Raw genomic sequence first — 21098 nt, 5'->3', positions numbered from 1 at the left:
TATCCGAACTCTTACCGGACTCGGTAAGACTGTCTAGTGTAATGGGCAGGGGCACTACGAATGTAGTGTGTGGACATTAAGTTGGAATGCGGGTCTCACGGGGAGCGTGCAAGGGATAAATCCCTGCAGTTGCACTATTCTCTGTGCCCTCGGTGGCTCAGATAGATAGAGCGTCTGCCATGTAAGCAGGAGATCCCGGGTTAGAGTCCCGCTCGGGGCACACATTTACAACTGTTCCCGTTGATGTATATCAATGTCTGTAGACAGCTTAAGGTCTTGAATTAATTATTATTTTATAGGGTACTCTTATCTGACCTAATTCCTAGTTGCTCATATCCTTCACAACAGATATCCCACAGTGGAACAGTTTTACCGTCCAAATCACTCTGTCCCACACTCATTCTCTCTCTCACTCTCTCTCTCTCTCTCACACACACACAAACAAACAAACAAACAAACAAACAAAGACACGAGCACGCACACTTATCTGTTCAGCTGCTAAGAAATGTTTTGGGTGGGGGGGAGAGAGAGAGGGGTGGGGAGGGGGTTGTTACCGCAATATTGAAAACAATTTAGTTCAAATGGTTCAAATGGCTCTGTCCACTACGGGACTTAAGTTCTGAGGTCATCAGTCCCCTAGAACTTAGAACTACTTAAACCTAACTAACCCAAGGACATCACGCACATCCATGCCCGATGCAGGATTCGAACCTGCGACCGTAGCGGTCGCGCAGTTCCAGACTGAAGCGCCTAGAACTGCTCGGCCACTCCGGCCGGCTAATTTAGTTATTCATCCCTTAGATATGGAGAGCATGAGATAAATGGACATCTTTGGGAACCGAAAGATTTCAAGAACGTGGTTTAGCAAATTTTTATCCTTTTCAGATTGATTTGTCCCATTATCAGAAATTCGATTCGCATAAGGAAAGCAATTAACTCAGATATTTTTAGAAATGGCATAGGAAAGGTACTGTCCAAAAACATTAAATGTGGGATACTTTTAATTTGCCACTCACAGTATCCTACGAAAAATATCTCCAAGACAATTATTGCTGTGTATCCTACATTCAACAGACAGAAATGACACATTGTATTTACCTTGCACAGTAACTTTGATAGTCTTCCTCATGTTGCAACCCCGATGTCGGCTACTGCACTACTGGAAACCAACTGACAGTAGGCCGCTATACATCCCGAGCGGTTTACGTCATCCGCTGTGATGCCAGTTGATCCGCTCGAGACCGAGAGCAAACTCTGCAACACGTAACAGACCACGTGTGGGCTCAATGTACGTCTGCAAGGGAAGGTACCAGGCACCCATTCAAGGTGGGAAAAGTGTTACTCTGTCGTATTAAGTCGAAGCAACATGTATATAGCCGAAATTATGGCAGGATAATAGCTCAACATCACACAGCGTTATTACAGCACCGACAATGTAGTCTCTATAAGCAAGATTGCCTGTTCAGAATACTGAAAAAGATTCGAGCGCCGTATGCCCATAGGTGAAATAGAAGCAGTATTTGAGAAAAAGTGAGACAAGACTCTAGGCTAGCAGCAAAGGAAACCGAAGAGTAATTTACAAAGGGAATTAAGGAAATTAAACTTTGATATTTGCTGACGACACTGCAATTTTATCAGAAGCTGCTGTGGAAGAAAGGAGATTATAAAATGAATATCAACAAAACTAGAACAAAGCTAATCGAATTACATCAGGTGATTTTGAGAGACTTAGACTGGAAAATGAGACAGTGAAAGTAACGTAGGGTGCCGGTAAAAACTGTCTCAGTCACAAAATTTTAATAGTATTAATAGTAAAAGTTGGTAGTAGAGGTTCAAAGTCGCAAAGTGCATGCGCTTGTACTGCTTTGTTATTTTCCCACTTGCAGCGCCACATGTGCAAAATGGCGTCTCCTGAGCTTAAAGCGTCTTTTGTTCTGCTGTTTGTTAAGACTGAATTTGTATCTTTAGTTCAAAGTATATTTCCTTTAAAGTTTAATTGTTATATTCCCCGTGGCAAGACACGCGCCGATGGTATAGTCAATCCGAAACGCCCTAATGCGAGTGAGTGCAAAAAATCCACAGGATGATTTTTTTTTTTTTTTTTTTTTGTGTGGCAAGTTCCTATGGGACCAAACTGCTGAAGTCATCTGTCCCTAAGCTTACACACTACTTAATCTAAATTAAACTCTTATGCTAAGCACAGCACACAGGCCCATCCCCGAGGGAGGACTCGAACCTCCGACGGAGGGATCCGCGCGAACTGTGGCAAGACGCCTCAGACCGTACAGCTACCCCGGGCAGCCACTACGGGATGATCAAAAGTTTCTGAAGAGGAAGACAATGTTGACCGTGTCAGAGCATCTTACCTCTGTAGTCCTAAGAAGTTTGTTCGTAAAGCAACAGCTGCCAAAGACGACAATGTGAAAGATTTTAAGAAATCTTTTTCACTTCTGTCCATACCTTTTACAGTTGGCACATGCTTTAAAGCTAGATGACTAAGGTGTATGTTATAAGCTCGCGAGTGAAGTGTTGCAGCAGGAAAATGTTTTTCTAGATCACGTGATGTTCATGATGAGGCAGCTTTTCTTCGAAGTAGGGAGGTGAATACCCATAACGTTTGTAACTGAAGGGCCAGACCATCCTCACGTACCTGTACAATATTACAGAGACTCCCCGAAATGAAACGTTTTCTGTGCTGTGGTCAGACGTCAACTGTACGGACTATTTTTTTCGCTGAGGCTACCGCAACAGTGTCGGCTAATCTGCATACGTTGCAAGAATAGCTCTTTCACCAATTAGAAGGCGAACCTGAAAACTTTATTTGACAACAACGTGGATTCTCTACCCTATTGGCATCTCTCTGTATGGGAATGGTTGAACGTTTAAAGTCCCTGGCCGCTTGATTGGTCGTAATGGTCAATGCGACAGAGTTCATTTCCGCTGGCCTCCACGTTCACTTCGCCCTACGCCCCTGCCTAATGATTTGTCAGAGTTGAGACACAGGACTGAGGACACTATTCCCTCCATCACTCTCTGCTTGTTATCCAAAGTGTGGGAAGAATATATTTTAGACTGGATATGTGTCATGTAACTGGAAGTGCACACATTCGGCAGTTTACCTTCAATTTTTATACATGTTTTGTTGCAGTTATTCTAGATTAAACTATTATGGCACTGAAACTGGGTATTCTTTTATAGACGCCCTGTAAGTTATATGAGGTTTACCATTAGGACAGGATGGACAACGTAGAGAGGATGTAAAATGAAGTCTGATTCAAAACTGGCTCTGAGCACTATTGGAGTTAACTTCTGAGGTCATCAGTACCCTAGAACTTAGAACTACTTAAACATAACTAGCCTAAGGACATCACACACATCCTTGTTCGAGGCAGGATTCGAACCTGCGACCGTAGCGATCACGCGGTTCCAGACTGTAGCGCCTAGAACCGCTCGGCCAGCCCGGCAGGCCAACGTAGTCTGGCAATAGCAAGAAAAAAGTTTCTGCAAAAGAGAAATTTGTTTGGCAACGAATATAAATTTAAGGGTTATAAAGTCTTTTCTGAAGGTATTTGCACGGAGTGTAGCCTTATGCGGAAGTGAAACATGGGCGATAAACAGTTCAAAAAGAAGAGAAAACTGAAAGGTTTCAATGTGATGCTACAGAAGAAAGCTGAAGATGAGATGTAATAACTAATGATGAGATAATGAATTCCATTGAAAATAGAATAAATGTATAGTTCGACTTGACTAAACAAATGGAACGGTAGTTAGGACACATTCTGAGGCATCAAAGAGTAAGCTGTCGTTGCAACTGTAATTTTGAGAACGTGTGAGAATGTCCACAGAAAATTGTCCTGTTTTAAGTACCCTCTCATAACATGAAATTTTGACCTATTAAATTTTGTTACTCGCTAACTGACTACATTTTAAGAGTAAATTCACATGCAGGACGCTTACTTTTGCGCAAAATGTTAATCTATGGACTTAATGAACGTGTGAAATAGCTTTAACGATCCAGTTTCCTGTTAACAACTTCATCATCTGAATAGGAAACATGTAAACGCCTCATCTTACAGATAAGGGCATGTGCAACGAGCTTACATGGTTCAGATAGTTACCTTAACACTTTTTCACATAAAGTGGTTTGTTTATCGTTGAAATTCGTGGTGAAAACCTTCAGCTATCTTCTAGTTGGACCAGTGCTACGAGTTTAGGTCATAGACCATTTTCAATCTTAACCTAAACGAGGATATACAATGTTAGCTATTGTACAGTTTGACAAGTTAGTGTAAGGTAATAAACATAATACTTACAGGCATAAATGGCAGGAATGCTACACCATGATGTAAACGATTACAAATAGCTGTTTCAGATCAACCACAGTCAATAAAATTTTAAGCAGTTTAATCACAGTATAGAGCAATTGTCGCCAGAAGGTTAATTCACATCAGAAGTCAATAACTAAAAGACGAAAGTAGGTCAAGCAGTACATGGAAAACAAGCAAATATAATGCCATGTTAAAGATAAAAACAGTACAACATATGCTAACAAGTGGAGGGTTGAACAATTTCTTTAAAGTGAAATTTTAGTGTTCCACTAAAAGCATACGACAGTGTAAAGGAAGATAAAAGGTAGCAGGGAAAGAGGATAAAAGAACTGACGGGAGGGGAAGGGGGCGAGACAAGGGGAGATTAACAGTCAAATGCTACATCATTCATTACTTAAGTAGATAAATATACTTATATTAGCTGTACAATCACTGGTGGCGGTGGCGGTGGTTACTGAACGAATAGTTTGTCTATAGAACAAAGCAAATAACGAATAAAAAGTAAAAATGTAGAAGGGTATGGGGGTGGGCAGTTGAGGGGGACGGAGTGGAAAGAAGGACGGAACCAATCAAGGGAGAAGGTGGGAATATAAAGTAGGAACGAACATGGAAACCAGTAGAAGAAACTGTACTAACAAAACACATGAAGACAGCCCATAGCTTAGGTAAGTATTTTCAAACTTACTTGAAAATAATCTTTACGTTTAAGAACTTTTTATTCATAAAGAAACCTAGACAAATGCTTGAATGTACAAGTATCTCCTCATTTAAGGGTTGTATATAACATACCACTGTTTACACCGATTTTGCTTTGATTGTATTTCATATTGAAAAAATACATGCTGAGGGAATTAGAGTAGGAAGTGAGACGCTTAAAGTAGTAAAGGAGTTTTGCTATTTGGGGAGCAAAATAACTGATGATGGTCGAAGTAGAGAGGATATAAAATGTAGACTGGCATTTCTGAAGAAGAGAAATTTGTTAACGTCGAGTATAGATTTAAATGTCAGGAAGTCTCTTCTGAAAGTATTTGTATGGAGTGTAGCCATGTATGGAAGTGAAACATGGGCGATTAATAGTTTGGAAAAAAAGAGAGTAGAAGCTTTCGAAATGTGGTGCTACAGAAAAATGCTGAAGATTAGATGGGTAGATCACATAACTAATGAGGAGGTATTGAATAGAATTGGGGAGAAGAGGAGTTTGTGGCACAACTTGACCAGAAGAAGGGATCGGTTGGTAGGACATGTTCTGAGGCATCAAGGGATCACCAATTTAGTATTGGAGGGCAGCGTGGAGGGTAAAAATCGTAGAGGGAGGCCAAGAGATGAATACACTAAGCAGATTCAGAAAGATGTAGGCTGCAGTAGGTACTGGGACGGAGTAGCATGGAGAGCTGCATCAAACCAGTCTCAGGACTGAAAACCACAACAAAAAAGTGATTCTTGTATAAGAACAAATTATTCACCAAAAATTATTTTAGGAGCAGTCTTCGGTAAGCAGAAAGCCAAACCACAATATCACCAAGAGAATATATACAGTTGTGGTTGTTGTTGTGGTCTTCAGTCCAGAGACTGGTTTGATGCAGCTCTCCATGCTACTCTATCTTGTTCATCCTTCTGAATCTGCTTAGTGTATTCATCTCTTGGTCTCCCTCTACGATTTTTACCCTCCACGCTGCCCTCCAATACTAAATTGGTGATCCCTTGATGCCTCAGAATATATCCTACCAAGCGATCCCTTCTTCTAGTCAAGTTGAGGCACAAATTTTTCTTCTCCCCAATTCTATTCAATACCTCCTCATTAGTTATGTGATCGACAACAATTAACTTACCGATACAGTAGTGTCATTTAGTTCACTTACGATTCGGATGAATTATTGAGGAGCCGATCTCTGACCCATGTGAGTAGAGACCGAGTGTCTCACAGTACAATCTGAAATCGTTGCACTGAATTAATACGCCAAGCTATTCAGCGCTGGGATTCAGCACACTATGACTCGTAGTGCGGATCTAGAATATCCAGACAAATATCTTATGGTAAGTTTGTACAGATTCTCCACTAAGAACGTGTCAGCATAGTGTTTCATACAAACTTTTGGTTAAAGGCTGATGTTGACGATGTAAAGGGGTTAAAAAAAATAAACTTAAAGTACTAAAAATGACTTTAATAAACGACCTAAATCTTAAGAAAATAGTTTATAAAAGGAAGAAAATTATTTTACAATAAATGCTTAAAAATTACATGATAAAGTAATATGTTAAGTATAAACTTCAAATGCAAGCAATAACGGCTTTCAGTACTGTAAAATTACGATGTTATTCTAAGGTTGTCGAACATGAAGGATTATTGGTTAGTAGCCAACAAGATATTATACGCCGAAAATCTGTGATCATCATCAGCTGATGTGATCGGGACGCATCTGCTCATTCCTATCCATGTAGGCGTTTTTATGTCAGAGTATGAGATTTGACTGATATTTTCTACCTGCCTCAGTATTGTCACAGCCCTTAGAAGGCTATTGGGACAATAAATAGTCTGCATACGTAAACTAACAAAGCATACTTAATTTGATAAACTCTTACTTCATATGTCTGCAGTTGCACCTACTTCCAAAAAACACTGTTTTGTGTATGACGGAGGGTATTTTAGGTACGACTGTAATTTCTACCCTGTCCCGTTTCATTTGGGAAAGGCATGTCAGAAATAAATGTACACTATGAATTCCATCTCGTGATCCTCGAGGAAGCATTCAGGAACTTGTACACATTCTAAAGAACCCATCATTCCGAATCTGGAAATTTCTATGGCTTCCAAAGTTCAAATTTAACAAGCAAAAAACACTTTTTCCTAGTGGAACCTGTCCACCTACAACAAGTTCAGACATTTATTTTACAGACAACTCGATGTTGGCGAGACCCTGTACATCAGCGCATCTGACTGTCTATACCATCTGTATTCATGCGGCCTGGTACCTGACTGCAGGAGGAAATATTATAACTCGAAAACCGCAGGCTAGAGCAACACTCGATAACCTCTGAAGATGACTATTGCATGTTACAAGAACGAGAAACGCTGTCGTTTGCCCAGGGGTATTGAAATGTCAGCAGAAATGGTAACTACTAACAAACTTTGTAGCCATCTACCAAGCAATGTCCACTACTGCCTATCCAGACTGCCACAATTTTTTCTTCTCCCCAAGGCTTGTCGAAGCATTATTTCTTTGTGTCCTAAACTATCACCCTTCAAAAGCCCGCCCGGCTAGCCTCGCGGCCTAACGCGCTTCTTCCGGAGCGGGAAGGCATGCCGGTCCCCGGCACGAATCCACCTGACGGATTAGTGTCGAAGTCTGATGTGCTGACCAGCCTGTGGATGGCTTTTAAGGCGGTTTTCCATCTGCCTCGACGAATGCACTATATCGGCGATTGTTGTCCAAACACTGTCTTGAGTACACCATAATTATTACTCTACCATGCAAACGTTTGGAGTTATACTCGGTCCACTGAGGGCCAAACCACACAATAACCCTGGGTTCGGTGTGGGGAGGTGGTGGGGTGGGTGGACTGCTGTGGCCCTTTCTGTGGTTGTGAACTACTGAGGGCTATGGCGGGACAAAGCCTCTCCATCGTTTCTAGGTTCCCGGTTCAGCACACACATATACATACACCCTTCAAAAACTTCCTGCCCGTTATTTCCTAGAGATGAACATACAAAAATATGGAAACACCACAAACACAAGAAATAACCATGCCTAATATTGTGTAGGAAACCAGAGCCATTCAAAAGAGCTTCAAATCGTCTCGGAAAGGATAAATATAGGTCCAATACGATTTTCAAGAGAATGTTATACCATTTTACCACAAATAGTGGCAAGTTTAGATAACGATGATGGACGTGGATGGTGATCGCGCACCCTTCTCTACATAGCAGAACACAAAGGCTCAGTAATATTGAGATCTGGTGACTGCAGTGGCGAGGGGAAATGCGACAATTCATTCTCGGGCGCACATTTTGAGTTCTGAGCGACGCGAGCTGTGTGAACTGGGGTCCTATTGTCTCGAAAGCGTTAAGGAATAAACATGGGGTGGACCCGATCAGCCAAATCACCACAGATTTCTTGACAGTAATGGGACTTCGCAAAGTAACCATGGAGCCCGTGGAAATCCGCCAGTTCCACGATATACGTGCCCAAATCATAGACGAATCTCCGGCATGTGATTCTTCTGTTTCTCCCTGTCATTCTTCACTATGGAGACCGAAGCAGAAGGAAGATTACCATTCCTGGACGTCATAGTCAAAAGAAGAGCGGATGGCACCCTGGACCACGGAGTATACAGGAAGAAAACACACACCGACTTGTATTTGCGTGCGGATAGTTGCTACCACCCTGCGTAGTGGACTAGGGTGCTAAAAACACTGGTGCACAGGGCGCGCACCATCTCTGACGCAGAGAGACTGCCCCGAGAGCTGGAAAATGTCAAAACTGTATTCCGCAAAAATGGGTACTCGGAATGGCAGATCAGATGCGCTCTCCGCCCAGCTTCTACAGTACAGCGTGTGGAGAGGGAAGAAGTCACGGAGAAAGAGATAGCCACTGCCTATATACCGTATACTGGCGCACTATCGGGGAAAATAGGACGAATATTGAGGAAACACCGTCTAGGAACTTTTTCCCACCAAATAAAACACGAGCATTGTTGAGAAGTGTCAAAGACGATCTCGGTTTGCGGAAGGTCGTTATATACCAGATTCCGTGTCAATGTGGGAAGAAGACTCATATTGGACAGACAGTGCGCACCATCGAAGATCGTTGCCGAGAACATCAGAGCTACACTCGACTTGGGTACCCCAACAAGTCGGCGATCGCAGAGCACTGTTTGTCCGAAAAATCCCGAAATGGACTGCCAACATACCAGGGTCTTGGCACAGGCATCTAAATACTGGGACAGCGCCGTTAGAGAGGCTATCGAAATTCGTACCACGGCCGGACACGGACTTATCAACTGAGATTGCGGCTACAACCTCAGCAGTTCATGGGAACCAGCAATGAGACTAATTGAAAAGACGCTCAGCAAAGGAAACGAACGGGCGACCAGGGCGGACGAGGCAGTTACACCGACGCCACCACAGGCGCCGACGCCAGCGTCTCAGCGACCGCTGACGCGCGGGCGCGGACCGCGGAGAGAAAGCCTCGCGAGGGGAGGGGATTTAATACGGCCGCCCGCCCTCAGGAGCTCAGTTCGTCAGTGCACCTGACGATGGCGACATGTCTGATCGCCGAAATATTGTGCCCGTCGGACACTTTGGACCGGCAGTACACCCATGGACTGTTCGAGTGAGAATCTCCGCCATGTTTGACTCTTGGCATGTAAACGCGGCCAGAGTTTGGAAACAGTGCGAAATTAGACTCATCCGACCAAACGATATTCTTCCATTCCTCTGCAGTCCAGGATTTATGGCTTCGTTACCACATTTTCCAGCTATGGGCGTTAGCATAAATGATAAATGGTTTTGAAATTACATCTCGACCTGCAATTCCCTACTTATGGAGCTCCCTTAATGTTCTTTTGATGCTTACAGGGTTCGAGTGTGCAGCGTTAATCCTCTTCAGTAATCGTCCGTCATGATCACTCGACACACTTCATGACTTAGCAGAATATGTTTTTTCCACTTTTCCTGCATGCGGTATAAATCTTCGATACGGCGCCTCTTGAAACACCAAACACTTCAACTTCATGGTTTCGGAAGTACCCACCAAGCACCAACGGTTTGCAGACGTTCGAATTCCCTTACCTCTGACATAATGCAGTCACAGATCACTGTTCTGACCACGAATGACACCTGCCATGTTTTGATGACGTCTCATGGGTGCCGTCGTTTTTCAAATACAACAGTGGAGTCTGCAGGCTTGTTAAGCATCTGGATTTATGAACGACATTTTCACTCTACAGCGGAGTGTGCGCTGATATGAAACTTCCTGGCAGATTAAAACTGTGTGCCCGACCGAGACTCGAACTCGGGACCTTTGCCTTTCGCGGGCAAGTGCTCTACCATCTGAGCTACCGAGGCACGACTCACGCCCGGTACTCACAGCTTTACTTCTGCCAGTACCTCGTCTCCTACCTTCCAAACTTTACAGAAGCTCTCCTGCGAAACTTGCAGAACTAGCACTCCTGAAAGAAAGGATATTGCGGAGACATGGCTTGGCCACAGCCTGGGGGACGTTTCCAGAATGACATTTTCACTCTGCAGCGGAGTGTGCGCTGATATGAAACTTCCTGGCAGATTAAAACTGTGTGCCCGACCGAGACTCGAACTCGGGACCTTTGCCTTTCGCGGGCAAGTGCTCTACCATCTGAGCTACCGAAGCACGACTCACGCCCGGTACTCACAGCTTTACTTCTGCCAGTACCTCGTCTCCTACCTTCCAAACTTTACAGAAGCTCTCCTGCGAAACTTGCAGAACTAGCACTCCTGAAAGAAAGGATATTGCGGAGACATGGCTTGGCCACAGCCTGGGGGACGTTTCGAGAATGACATTTTCACTCTGCAGCGGAGTGTGCGCTGATATGAAACTTCCTGGCAGATTAAAACTGTGTGCCCGACCGAGACTCGAACTCGGGACCTTTGCCTTTCGCGGGCAAGTGCTCTACCATCTGAGCTACCGAGGCACGACTCACGCCCGGTACTCACAGCTTTACTTCTGCCAGTACCTCGTCTCCTACCTCCCAAACTTTACAGAAGCTCTCCTGCGAAACTTGCAGAACTAGCACTCCTGAAAGAAAGGATATTGCGGAGACATGGCTTGGCCACAGCCTGGGGGACGTTTCCAGAATGACATTTTCACTCTGCAGCGGAGTGTGCGCTGATATGAAACTTCCTGGCAGATTAAAACTGTGTGCCCGACCGAGACTCGAACTGGGGACCTTTGCCTTTCGCGGGCAAGTGCTCTACCATCTGAGCTACCGAAGCACGACTCACGCCCGGTACTCACAGCTTTACTTCTGCCAGTACCTCGTCTCCTACCTTCCAAACTTTACAGAAGCTCTCCTGCGAAACTTGCAGAACTAGCACTCCTGAAAGAAAGGATATTGCGGAGACATGGCTTGGCCACAGCCTGGGGGACGTTTCCAGAATGACATTTTCACTCTGCAGCGGAGTGTGCGCTGATATGAAACTTCCTGGCAGATTAAAACTGTGTGCCCGACCGAGACTCGAACTCGGGACCTTTGCCTTTCGCGGGCAAGTGCTCTACCATCTGAGCTACCGAGGCACGACTCACGCCCGGTACTCACAGCTTTACTTCTGCCAGTACCTCGTCTCATACCTTCCAAACTTTACAGAAGCTCTCCTGCGAAACTTGCAGAACTAGCACTCCTCAAAGAAAGGATATTGCGGAGACATGGCATGGAAGGAGAGCTTCTGTAAAGTTTGGAAGGTAGGAGACGAGGTACTGGCAGAAGTAAAGCTGTGAGTACCGGGCGTGAGTCGTGCTTCGGTAGCTCAGATGGTAGAGCACTTGCCCGCGAAAGGCAAAGGTCCCGAGTTCGAGTCTCGGTCGGGCACACAGTTTTAATCTGCCAGGAAGTTTCATATCAGCGCACACTCCGCTGCAGAGTGAAAATGTCATTCTCGAAACGTCCCCCAGGCTGTGGCCAAGCCATGTCTCCGCAATATCCTTTCTTTCAGGAGTGCTAGTTCTGCAAGTTTCGCAGGAGAGCTTCTGTAAAGTTTGGAAGGTAGGAGACGAGGTACTGGCAGAAGTAAAGCTGTGAGTACCGGGCGTGAGTCGTGCTTCGGTAGCTCAGGTGGTAGAGCACTTGCCCGCGAAAGGCAAAGGTCCCGAGTTCGAGTCTCGGTCGGGCACACAGTTTTAATCTGCCAGGAAGTTTCATATCAGCGCACACTCCGCTGCAGAGTGAAAATGTCATTCTCGAAACGTCCCCCAGGCTGTGGCCAAGCCATGTCTCCGCAATATCCTTTCTTTCAGGAGTGCTAGTTCTGCAAGTTTCGCAGGAGAGCTTCTGTAAAGTTTGGAAGGTAGGAGACGAGGTACTGGCAGAAGTAAAGCTGTGAGTACCGGGCGTGAGTCGTGCTTCGGTAGCTCAGATGGTAGAGCACTTGCCTGCGAAAGGCAAAGGTCCCGAGTTCGAGTCTCGGTCGGGCACACAGTTTTAATCTGCCAGGAAGTTTCATATCAGCGCACACTCCGCTGCAGAGTGAAAATGTCATTCTGGAAACGTCCCCCAGGCTGTGGCCAAGCCATGTCTCCGCAATATCCTTTCTTTCAGGAGTGCTAGTTCTGCAAGTTTCGCAGGAGAGCTTCTGTAAAGTTTGGAAGGTAGGAGACGAGGTACTGGCAGAAGTAAAGCTGTGAGTTCCGGGCGTGAGTCGTGCTTCGGTAGCTCAGATGGTAGAGCACTTGCCCGCGAAAGGCAAAGGTCCCGAGTTCGAGTCTCGGTCGGGCACACAGTTTTAATCTGCCAGGAAGTTTCATATCAGCGCACACTCCGCTGCAGAGTGAAAATGTCATTCTGGAAACGTCCCCCAGGCTGTGGCCAAGCCATGTCTCCGCAATATCCTTTCTTTCAGGAGTGCTAGTTCTGCAAGTTTCGCAGGAGAGCTTCTGTAAAGTTTGGAAGGTAGGAGACGAGGTACTGGCAGAAGTAAAGCTATGAGTAACGGGCGTGAGTCGTGCTTCGGTAGCTCAGATGGTAGAGCATTTGCCCGCGAAAGGCAAAGGTCCCGAGTTCGAGTCTCGGTCGGGCACACAGTTTTAATCTGCCAGGAAGTTTCATATCAGCGCACACTCCGCTGCAGAGTGAAAATGTCATTCTGGAAACGTCCCCCAGGCTGTGGCCAAGCCATGTCTCCGCAATATCCTTTCTTTCAGGAGTGCTAGTTCTGCAAGTTTCGCAGGAGAGCTTCTGTAAAGTTTGGAAGGTAGGAGACGAGGTACTGGCAGAAGTAAAGCTGTGAGTACCGGGCGTGAGTCGTGCTTCGGTAGCTCAGATGGTAGAGCACTTGCCCGCGAAAGGCAAAGGTCCCGAGTTCGAGTCTCGGTCGGGCACACAGTTTTAATCTGCCAGGAAGTTTCATATCAGCGCACACTCCGCTGCAGAGTGAAAATGTCATTCTGGAAACGTCCCCCAGGCTGTGGCCAAGCCATGTCTCCGCAATATCCTTTCTTTCAGGAGTGCTAGTTCTGCAAGTTTCGCAGGAGAGCTTCTGTAAAGTTTGGAAGGTAGGAGACGAGGTACTGGCAGAAGTAAAGCTGTGAGTACCGGGCGTGAGTCGTGCTTCGGTAGCTCAGATGGTAGAGCACTTGCCCGCGAAAGGCAAAGGTCCCGAGTTCGAGTCTCCGTCGGGCACACAGTTTTAATCTGCCAGGAAGTTTCATATCAGCGCACACTCCGCTGCAGAGTGAAAATGTCATTCTGGAAACGTCCCCCAGGCTGTGGCCAAGCCATGTCTCCGCAATATCCTTTCTTTCAGGAGTGCTAGTTCTGCGAGTTTCGCAGGAGAGCTTCTGTAAAGTTTGGAAGGTAGGAGACGAGGTACTGGCAGAAGTAAAGCTGTGAGTACCGGGCGTGAGTCGTGCTTCGGTAGCTCAGATGGTAGAGCACTTGCCCGCGAAAGGCAAAGGTCCTGAGTTCGAGTCTCGGTCGGGCACACAGTTTTAATCTGCCAGGAAGTTTCATATCAGCGCACACTCCGCTGCAGAGTGAAAATGTCATTCTGGAAACGTCCCCCAGGCTGTGGCCAAGCCATGTCTCCGCAATATCCTTTCTTTCAGGAGTGCTAGTTCTGCAAGTTTCGCAGGAGAGCTTCTGTAAAGTTTGGAAGGTAGGAGACGAGGTACTGGCAGAAGTAAAGCTATGAGTACCGGGCGTGAGTTGTGCTTCGGTAGCTCAGATGGTAGAGCACTTGCCCGCGAAAGGCAAAGGTCCCGAGTTCGAGTCTCGGTCGGGCACACAGTTTTAATCTGCCAGGAAGTTTCATATCAGCGCACACTCCGCTGCAGAGTGAAAATGTCATTCTGGAAACGTCCCCCAGGCTGTGGCCAAGCCATGTCTCCGCAATATCCTTTCTTTCAGGAGTGCTAGTTCTGCAAGTTTCGCAGGAGAGCTTCTGTAAAGTTTGGAAGGTAGGAGACGAGGTACTGGCAGAAGTAAAGCTGTGAGTACCGGGCGTGAGTCGTGCTTCGGTAGCTCAGATGGTAGAGCACTTGCCCGCGAAAGGCAAAGGTCCCGAGTTCGAGTCTCGGTCGGGCACACAGTTTTAATCTGCCAGGAAGTTTCATATCAGCGCACACTCCGCTGCAGAGTGAAAATGTCATTCTCGAAACGTCCCCCAGGCTGGGGCCAAGCCATGTCTCCGCAATATCCTTTCTTTCAGGAGTGCTAGTTCTGCAAGTTTCGCAGGAGAGCTTCTGTAAAGTTTGGAAGGTAGGAGACGAGGTACTGGCAGAAGTAAAGCTGTGAGTACCGGGCGTGAGTCGTGCTTCGGTAGCTCAGGTGGTAGAGCACTTGCCCGCGAAAGGCAAAGGTCCCGAGTTCGAGTCTCGGTCGGGCACACAGTTTTAATCTGCCAGGAAGTTTCATATCAGCGCACACTCCGCTGCAGAGTGAAAATGTCATTCTGGAAACGTCCCCCAGGCTGTGGCCAAGCCATGTCTCCGCAATATCCTTTCTTTCAGGAGTGCTAGTTCTGCAAGTTTCGCAGGAGAGCTTCTGTAAAGTTTGGAAGGTAGGAGACGAGGTACTGGCAGAAGTAAAGCTGTGAGTACCGGGCGTGAGTCGTGCTTCGGTAGCTCAGATGGTAGAGCACTTGCCCGCGAAAGGCAAAGGTCCCGAGTTCGAGTCTCGGTCGGGCACACAGTTTTAATCTGCCAGGAAGTTTCATATCAGCGCACACTCCGCTGCAGAGTGAAAATGTCATTCTGGAAACGTCCACCAGGCTGTGGCCAAGCCATGTCTCCGCAATATCCTTTCTTTCAGGAGTGCTAGTTCTGCAAGTTTCGCAGGAGAGCTTCTGTAAAGTTTGAAAGGTAGGAGACGAGGTACTGGCAGAAGTAAAGCTGTGAGTTCCGGGCGTGAGTCGTGCTTCGGTAGCTCAGATGGTAGAGCACTTGCCCGCGAAAGGCAAAGGTCCCGAGTTCGAGTCTCGGTCGGGCACACAGTTTTAATCTGCCAGGAAGTTTCATATCAGCGCACACTCCGCTGCAGAGTGAAAATGTCATTCTGGAAACGTCCCCCAGCTGTGGCCAAGCCATGTCTCCGCAATATCCTTTCTTTCAGGAGTGCTAGTTCTGCAAGTTTCGCAGGAGAGCTTCTGTAAAGTTTGGAAGGTAGGAGACGAGGTACTGGCAGAAGTAAAGCTGTGAGTACCGGGCGTGAGTCGTGCTTCGGTAGCTCAGATGGTAGAGCACTTGCCCGCGAAAGGCAAAGGTCCCGAGTTCGAGTCTCGGTCGGGCACACAGTTTTAATCTGCCAGGAAGTTTCATATCAGCGCACACTCCGCTGCAGAGTGAAAATGTCATTCTGGAAACGTCCCCCAGCTGTGGCCAAGCCATGTCTCCGCAATATCCTTTCTTTCAGGAGTGCTAGTTCTGCAAGTTTCGCAGGAGAGCTTCTGTAAAGTTTGGAAGGTAGGAGACGAGGTACTGGCAGAAGTAAAGCTGTGAGTACCGGGCGTGAGTCGTGCTTCGGTAGCTCAGATGGTAGAGCACTTGCCCGCGAAAGGCAAAGGTCCCGAGTTCGAGTCTCGGTCGGGCACACAGTTTTAATCTGCCAGGAAGTTTCATCTGGATTTATGTTCAAGCATGCATTGCTCGTGGGGTTTTCATATGTTTTTCCAACACATGTCCAATGAGCGTTCGCAACCACAAACACGGACACCATCACTAATCCATTTTGTAAGACTCATCAACAGCAACTAACCCTTTCGGAGAGGCGACAGTAGAACTTCTTGTATTTTCACCAATAAGTGGCGGCTTGTGCGAAATTTTGTGACTGTGCTACAATGTGGTATCCTATAGTTTTTTGCCTTACAAGGGTAGTAATGATAACTAAATTGAATATATTAATTTCATTCCCAAACTGAACTGTTTAAATGTATTTAAATTTTATGATTAATCGTTTAACATTGCGGGGAATGAAATATAACGAAAAAAATTCTCTGGCAGCAGGAATTGGACCCAGGCCAACAAATTGCCAGTCAAATGAATTTAACCACAGGGCTACTCTTCAAACGCTAAAACATTCATTTACATTTTACGATATAGACACAGTTATTACTTTATAAAAGTTTTACACAGATAAATAACCATAGAGCAACAAGAAAATACACCACAAGGTCTATGATCAAACATTTGAGCTGCACACTTCATTTGTTTTGCCACTGAAGTAATAAATATGTTTTCATGGCACGTCTTATTACTTTAAATGCTCATGCTAGTATTTGTAAGAACATGTAAAAAAGTTAGGATCCGTAGGTTGTACACCCCTAGACGAAAAAGAAGGAAAAAAAGGAAAGATTTAATAGTCATGAACAATAGAATAAATTGCACGTCCACTCAATCACAAAGGGCTCCTCAGATGCAATGTGATATTATTGAAACATTTCATTACCTAACATTTACGGTCACTATTGAATCTGTCACGTTTAATAGAAAAAGTGTACCTGTAATTCATATATTTACTCGCATTCCACTTTTCCCAGTGCATAACACAAAGCTACTGGAACTCCATGCATATAATTTCTTCTTTTTTAAAGTTTTTTAAAAGTATTAAAATTTTTTTACATTTCTGGATAAGCATACAGCATATAACGTTTAAAAATAAGAGAAACATGTATTTCAGATATAATGCTTACGTTTAGGCCTCTTGTGCAATCAGAACCACAAAAATCTCTATTTTCAAACATCTGAGCTTCCTGCAACATATCTATATGACCACTAAGCAAATAATTGTTGTTGAGGAAAGCCGTTGATGGCATTGTTTCTACATTTAATGTTAATGACGTTAGCAACAAGTCCACTTAAGCGATGAGCTATGCTTAGCTACGAGCAAAACTTAGACAGGAGAACACTCTACTCATATTGGAATGAACGGAAAAATGTGGGGCACTGGACTTGTTAAGACTCTCTTTTAGGATAACGCAGACTCTTAAGAACTGAAAAAAGAATGAGGTTTAGCAGTCAGAAACAACAGAAGGGAGTTTACTTCCATTCAATCACAAAAGGGCTCCTTTAATTTAGTACGTTATTTCTAAACCATTCCATTACCCACACTTATATTCACCACTCGAGTAGTCGTATTAAATAGGAAAAGTGTATCCGTATTTTACATATTCACGTGAGATCTATCTCTCTCGGTGAATAACACAAGCCATTTCAATATCATTCCGCAAGCCAGGACCTGCGTACGTTATAGAAACTGTGATAACAGAACCATCATTATGTACCGAGAGACGTGGCGCAATGTTTAGCACACTGGCCTCGCATTCGGGAGGACGACGGTTGAAACCCGCGTCTGGTCATCCTGATATGAGTTTTCCGTGATTTCCCTGAACCGTGTAACACGGGGATGGATCCTTCGGTTTTCTCTGTTTTCCTGCTCCATCCTTCCCTAATCCGAACTTGACTCCGTCTCTAATTAGCTATTTGTCCACGGGACGTTAAATACTAGTCTCCTCTTCCTTCAAGATTATCCTTAAATTTTACGCTACTATTGGTGGTCCTGTCTATTCGCTCACAAAATTCGTTATTTTTACACATTTTTCATATAGGCTGATCACAGTATTATCGATGTGAATAGCCAAAACCCAGAGTATAATCAATTTCTATTGCACAGTCGAAATTGGGCTTCATCGGGTAGGTCCGGTGGTTCATCTGCCCAGGAAATGATATTTTACTCGCCAGTCTTTTCTTGCAGCTCATGAAATTTCTTGAAATGTAACACAGAGATCGACACGATATCATTGCTCTTCTTCTCCCTTATTGACAGTAGAGGCCGCAGTTTGGATTTCTCTTCCCCGCTTCTTCCCTGCTTGCCGTATCTGTTATGAACAAGGTAATGTTGTTGGTTTGTACGAGTACATTTGGTGGGATTGTTGTAAAGATTGTCACAATGTAGAAGAGGTTTCGGAACCGCGTTCATTTTCCATGGGTTTTTCCAGCATGGTGCCTTCACCGGACATCGATATGTCGTCGCATTTATTTTCTGAGCAATGAGGAAACCTAGTTTCAATGTTTTTAAAGTCACCAATATTTGCTGCCATCTCCACGTGTTCTTCCACTTCCAGAGACGCATTGTGATGTTCCTGCTGCCATACGTTTTCAGTGACGATGAAAGCAGTTTCGTCTATTAATTTAGTTTTGTTGTTTGCTTTGCCATTCTCTATTTCGTTCTGTTGTTCTGCGGCAGTAGTTTCATTAACGCTCGCTGCCATCTCGACTTTCTCTTCCGCTCTCATAGGCGCATTCCTGTTTTCCTCATCATGTGTGTCATCAGTGACGAGTGTAATTCTGCTATGTTTAACCTTGCGAGATGAAACTGGAGTAAAGTGAACTGCTGCCCTTAGGGCTCATATATCTGTGTTGTAATCCTGGACAATGCAACTGGTGTAGTTACGGAAACGCTATCAGATAAATGGGTCGTCAAAACTGAAATTGTGTAAATGTATATTAATTACTTGCTACAAAATTAATTAAAAAGCGTAACTGTAAACCAAATGAACTGTCCTGCGAAACTCTACACTAAGGTGACGAAAGTTATGGAATAGCGATATGCACATATACAGATGGCAGTAGCATCGCGTACACGAGGTATAAAAGGCCAGTACATTGACGGAACTGGCTTTTGTACTCGCTTGTTTCGTGAGCAAAAGTTTCCGACGTGATTCTGATCGCACAACAGGAATTAACTAACTTTGAACGTTGTATGGTTGTTGGAGCTAGCCGCGCGGGATTAGCCGAGCGGTCTAGGCGCTGCAGTCATGGACTGTGCGGCTGGTCCCGGCGGAGGTTCGAGTCCTCCCTCGGGCATGGGTGTGTGTGTTTGTCCTTAGGATAATTTAGGTTAAGTAGTGTGTAAGCTTAGGGACTGATGACCTTAGCAGTTAAGTCCCATTAGATTTCAAACACATTTGAACATTTTTTTTTTGTTGGAGCTAGACGCACAATGAGGTGAAATTTGGCGTTAATGAGCTATAGCAGCAGACGACCGATGCGAGCGTCTTTGCAAATATCACTACATCGTCTGCAGCGCCTCTCCTGCTCTCGTGACCATATCCGTTGGACCCTAGGCTGGAAAACAGTGGCCTGGTCATATGAGTCCCGATTTCAGCTAGTAAGAGCTGATGGTAGGGTTCAAGTGTATCACAGACACCATTAAGCCATGGACCCTAGTTGTCAACAAGGCCGTGTGCAAGCTGGTGGTGGCTGCATAACGATGTGGGCTGTGTTTACACGGAAAGGACTGGATCTTCTGGTGCAACTGGACCAATCATTACTGTAAATAGATATGTTCGGCTAACTGGACACCATTTTCAGCCTTTCATAGACTCCGTATTCCCAAACAACGACGGAATTCCCATTCGAGCGAACGGTTTAGCCACCCACATCGCTAGAGATGAATCCCATCGCCTGTTTATGGGACATAATCGGGAGGTCTGTTCGTGCACGAAATCCTGCACCGACAAGTGTTTCGCATTTAGGGACAGATGGAGACGGCATGGCTCTATGTATCCAAAGGGGATTCCACGACGAGTTGCTGCATTACGCCAGACAAAGGAGATCAGACACGATATTAGGAGGCAACCCATGACTTTTGTCACCTCAGTGTATTTTGTGTACAATGCGTGACGTCACAGTACATGACTTTCAGTTCCAAAGCACAAAGCTAACAGAATAAAAATGCTCCTTAAAATTGCTAATCAATTTTTAAAGAATAAACCACCAAAATGAATGTACAAAAACAACAAACAAGAAACAAACAAACACCGTTCGCACATGCCTTGAAGGCCCAGCGGTAGAATTTACGTACGCAATCCAACTAAACAAATGGTTCAAATGGCTCTGAGCACTATGGGACTTAACTTCTGTGGTCATCAGTCCCCTAGAACTCAGAACTACTTAAACCTAACTAACCTAAGGACATCACACACATCCATGCCCGAGGCAGGATTCGAACCTGCGACCGTAGCAGTCCCGCGGTTCCGGGCTGCGAGCCTAGAACCACTAGACCACCGCGGCCGGCAACTAAACAAAATTTAAAAACATTAAATGATATACACACAAATGTAACACTGCACTGTGAGACTAAGACTGTCTGCATATGGAATGAAATGACCTTTACCTGCGCTGAATCTGATAATAGATTTTGAATAACAAGGATGACTGTGAACAATATAACTTTGCCGTGAATGTACTGTAAAACCAGACCTAACAAATTTTCATGGCTTACCTGTGGCAACGGAAACTCGGTACTGCAGGAAGTGAATGAACATAAAATATGAAGCACAGTAGAAAGCATGCTGAATAAAAAAAACGCCTTGGGCAATGTGAAGAAGTGCAAATACTCCAAAGATACCGTGTCTCAGTTGCATGCACTGTGCTCCGTAGCACACATAATCAGAAAATGTGGAAGTCTTTCGTGAGGACGCGATGGCGGAATCTGAACTTACTTAATCACTGAAAATAATTTATCTCTTAAAAAACTGTATTATGAAAACTGATAATTATTCCACAACCATCAGCCACCTTTACAAAA

This window comes from Schistocerca piceifrons, chromosome 4 (genome assembly GCF_021461385.2).
Source record: "Schistocerca piceifrons isolate TAMUIC-IGC-003096 chromosome 4, iqSchPice1.1, whole genome shotgun sequence".
Classification (NCBI taxonomy): Eukaryota; Metazoa; Arthropoda; class Insecta; order Orthoptera; family Acrididae; genus Schistocerca; species Schistocerca piceifrons.
This window is presented reverse-complemented; position numbering follows the sequence as displayed.